Source organism: Octopus bimaculoides, chromosome 9 (assembly GCF_046866305.1).
Source record: "Octopus bimaculoides isolate indiv1 chromosome 9, ASM4686630v1, whole genome shotgun sequence".
Classification (NCBI taxonomy): domain Eukaryota; kingdom Metazoa; phylum Mollusca; class Cephalopoda; order Octopoda; family Octopodidae; genus Octopus; species Octopus bimaculoides.
Window position 1 is genome coordinate 51,458,609 of NC_142936.1, and position 5,000 is coordinate 51,463,608.

The window sequence follows — 5,000 nt, forward strand, 5'->3', positions numbered from 1 at the left end:
GCGAGATCTCAGACTTGCTTCTAAAAGATTCCCCACTTCAACGAGAAGAACACACACGTCATTTACAAGGCTATCCCCAGGGAAAGACTGGACATCCTACTGACCCATTGAAGACCATCCCTACACAGACATGTATCAATGAAGTAGTCACGTTCAGAACAACAATCCTGCATATTGGTGAACTGCTGTATTCGCAACACCAACACGTGCTTACGAACATAGTTTATCAGATACAATGCTCCAAGTGCAACAACTGCTACATCGGTAGCACAGCAAGACCACTCCACCTCCGTATGAAATAACACCTCACTACCAACGCCTCTTCCTTCCGGTTGCGACAACACCACCAAAGATATAGACGCCTCTATACAGACGCTAGAGTGATCCACTACCTCGACCCGAAAATTAACAGTCGATCGGAGTTGAGCCGGTAGCTCCTATGAAAACATATCGGTGACTGCGCCCAATATCATAATATACGCCACCACCATCAAGAGATATGCATCGTATCAACCAACAGTCGGAGAGTTGCTTACACCAACAATTAGAGTGTTACTCCTACTGCTGCTAAGCCGTCACACCAGTCAACATTTCGTGAGTGGCCTACATCAGCAGTTGGAGGTTTGTTTACACCAACTATTGGAGAGTTGCTTACACCAACAATTCGAAAGTGGCTGCTACTGCTATTAACCTAACGCCGAGGGGTTTGAGTAAGGTAACAGAATCGGTCTAACTGGACATTTCCAAGACTGCTTCCTTCTGAAGATGAGCCTTTGCCCTTCAAGTATTATGGTTTTTGTAAAACTTTCTCCATTGTAAAACATTTTCTTATCTTTCTTTTCTTTTCCTTCGATGATGATGATGATGATGATAATAGTAGTAATAATAATAATAATAATAATAATAGTAATAATCGTCATCGCTAATATACACACAAGACAAGAAGTTTTGAGGTGAGATTAGTCAACGCTGTCACCTTCAATGCTTGACTCATATTTTATTTATTTATCTTTTGACTCTGCTTCTTGAAATGGAAAATTGACTTCGGCAGAATTTGGACACAGAATGTAAAAACCAGAACAAGTCCCATAAAACGTAATTCACGACCTGAAAATCGTCCAGGGAAGACTTGAGCTTACTTCGTTGACATAATCACTCCCTTTCCAACGTCACTCTTTTTTGTAAGCCTGTTGTAATGGTTGACGTCCTACTTTCTACATCATCCTTTCTGTAAAGTGTACCGAGGGTTTCATGCATATCATATGCCAAACGTGTAACGATCTTCTGAAATTGAACCTGAGCTGCATCTCCAGCAAAGCGACAAACAACAGGGAGACCTGTCCTTCGTCTGGCGACAACAACTCGTTGTCAAGGGCGCCGTTGTCCAGGATTCTCTTCCAGTAAGCCAGCCTTAACGTGTCTGAACAACATCAGCAATAACAAAAAAATGAAACTCCTCTCAGGCGAAACACTGCAACAGAACACAAACACGAAACACAGTTCAACACACTATTCAGCCTACAGTGTGTAATGAAAGTAAATAAGGGACTTACAACTCGGAAAGAATGATTAGTGTTAAATGAATTAATGATTGTAGTGACTTAGGAAACATGATATATAAAAATCACAAAAATAAAAGAGAAATGAAGATTATACACGCAATATTCAGAATCAATGACCGCATCAAATGAACTGATCCTGTAAAACAAACAATTAAAAAGTAATAAATGAATATAATATAACGGTGGGGGATATTACCACATTGCAACAGCGCACTTTGTAACAAAAGCTGCGTAAAGAAAGGATATAATAGAAAGTCTACTTGAAATCAAGAGAGAGGGAGAGCGATAAGGAGTGAAACAGTGAGAGGGGCGGATAGAGCGCTATACTTAAAGGAGTCATAACACGGAAAAGCTACGTACATTAAAAAAGAAATATTTTGGAGGGAACTATGGAAAGCAGCAAGACAAATCATAAATAAACATTTAGGCTAAAGCAAAAATAAATATTGTGCCTCCACTAGAATGGGAAAACATCACGGCAGCGAATAAACAGAAACTAAAGCAATGAACGGGAAAAATAATTTGATATAACATGGAGTTAATTTAATCTTTCTTGATAAAGCTCCTAAATATATTCTACACACTTATGGATAAAAGAAGGTGCTCATAAGATTGGCTGATTCGAGGAAAAACCACCATTCTAAGACGTGACAGGGATAGGTGATTCTAAAACTTATAGGCTGGTCCTATGATCTAATTACTACAAGACGATAATAACGGTTTCAAACTTTGGCACAATGCCAGGAGTTTCGGAGGAGGATGTAAGTCGGATTACAGTGCTGAACTGGTACTTGTTTTATCGAACTCGAAGGATGAAAAGCACAGTCGGCTTCGATGAATTTGAACTCAGAACGAAAGGACGACGAAATGCCGCTAAGCATGCCTGGCGTGTTAACGATCCTCTACAAGACGATAATAATGTTAACAAACATTTAGCACGACGCCAAAATGAAATGCATGACTATACATTGAGCAAGTGTAGGTTTATGTAGTAGCGTCGGTAAGTATAGTATTCGTGAATAGTATTCCTGCATAGTAGTACAAATATGGAAAGCAAATATGGTACTATATTACAAAACTAGTGTCCTACAGTTTGATATAATCTAATTATATTCTAAGGAAAGCGTTATACACTCGAAGTATTTTCGGTAGTTTACATGCCATACGTAGGAAGCAAGCTTTATTAGTAACATCTTAATCTCTCTCTATATATATATGTGTGTATGTATGTGTATATATATGTGTGTGTATGTGTGCGTGGGTATATATATATATATATATATATATATATATATATATATATATATATATATATATATATATATATATATATATATATATATATATATTTAATTACATGTATTTCTTCTATCTTAATGAATAAAAATTCTTCGGATAGAATAAATGGGTTAATAGAAACCAATGTAGCAAAGAACACAAAATAACTGTGGTGTAGTTTCTGTTTTTAAGGCAGGAACTCCTTGAAATTTTGGGTATTTGAGTATATTTAAAAATTTAAGGAATGGAGAAAACGCATGTTATAATTGCATACTTTATTCCTACATATGTTTCAAAGGATTACAACCTATATGATCCATAGGGATCTGTGATATTAAAATTGTAACCTTCTCTTCAGGAAATGCATGGGAATCATCTTAGACGTAAGACATTATGACCGAGTATGAAAACAATAGATGGATAGGGTTATGACGTGATTCATTTGAAAAAAACCGTATCTTGAAGAAGACTAGAATGAGTAGTATACATCTTATGAAGAAGGGGTTGTGTGGGGCTCCAAAGTAGAATGGCATCCTTCGATGATAAGGTGGAAGATGGAGGTTAGATTAGGAATTTTATCTTCTTTTATATTTTGTATCATATGGAAATGTAAATCATAATAGTGTGTCGAGAATTTAGGAAAATCACATGCCATGAAGTCTCAATGCTTGTAACCTAAAGAAATCATCTAATGGTAACTATAGGCCAGGCAGAGATACTAAATCGAGCATATGAGCTATGCCTATCACACAAGAATAGAAAACCATCAATGCCATATGAGATGTGACTTTATGAGATCAATGGTATTCCTAAAGTCCACTAGTCAAAAATCTTCGGTGTGGTTTTGTTGCATTGCACATAGCCATATAGAGTATATATGCATTCAAAATGTGTTGAAGACAACGCTAGAGGGAGAGAAAAGGCGAGGGAGAGATATAAGGATAGATAGATAAAGATAAGTAGATAGATCGAGAGATAGAGAGAGTGAGAGAGAAAGAGAGGGGAGAGAGAGAGAGATTAGAAAATAAATAGAGTAGGGCACCAGAGAGTGTCAATCAGGGTCATAATTCTATAAATATTTAAATTAGATGTTAGAAATAACCAATCCTTCTTGCAGCATCATCTTCATAAATTGTTTCAATATTTTAGAAATAAATTGGTAGAACTCCTCACGAGAAGACTTCGGTTTAGTAACTCCCTCGAATAGGCTGATAGTTATTTCGAGAACTTCACTGTCGTGTTATATTCATTCTCCTACATATTTTTCTTGATTCAAAAGTAAATCTACATTATTTACATTATTTACTTTTGACGGATATTTGCCCGTGGGCATATGGCGTAGTGGAGAGAAAATGTGTACAGTAGTAGAAATCAGCTGTCCTGCGGACGTCAACATCACACTAAAGATTAGAGAAACAGAGAACAACTACGCCGAGCTACTGAGAAATTTGCAGATACTCCACCCAGACTACAAAGTCAGATTCATACCCGTGATTGTTGGGGCATTGGGATATGTAACGAACTGTCTCAACAATAACCTGGAAAAATTAGGGTTCTCAAAACCTGAAAGAAAAAGGCTGATTAGAAGACTACAGACTCAAGCCATCAATGGAACTGTAAAGATATGTAAAACTTTCCAAAAATTTAGCACATAAATACATATGCAGGCATCTAGACATGAAACTATATACATAAAAACGCATCCATAAAACAAACATACAAATCTGCGCATACACTAACACCAAATACTGCACACACACATATATACACAAATACCTAGATGATGTTGATAAAAGTTCCAATGAAGGAGCCTTGAATCTATGCTAGAGTCCGGCTCTTTATCTATTGACAAGAAATACAAAAATGAAACTGATTGATAACATACATACATACATAAACACATATATATCATGAACTCACTGTCACTCTCTAATGCAGTGATGAGTTTTGCCAAGGTTTCAAAGCGACAGAAAGTTTTTGACAGAAAGGAAAATTAAATGCTGAAGTGAAACTAACGGTTTTTGTGCGTTCGTCAAAGGGTTACAAATATCTTCCACGCTGCAGTTGTCTTTGTTTCAGCATATGATCTCAGATCAAGTTACTTGCTAGGCAAATACATCTCATATATATATATATATATATATATATATATATATATAT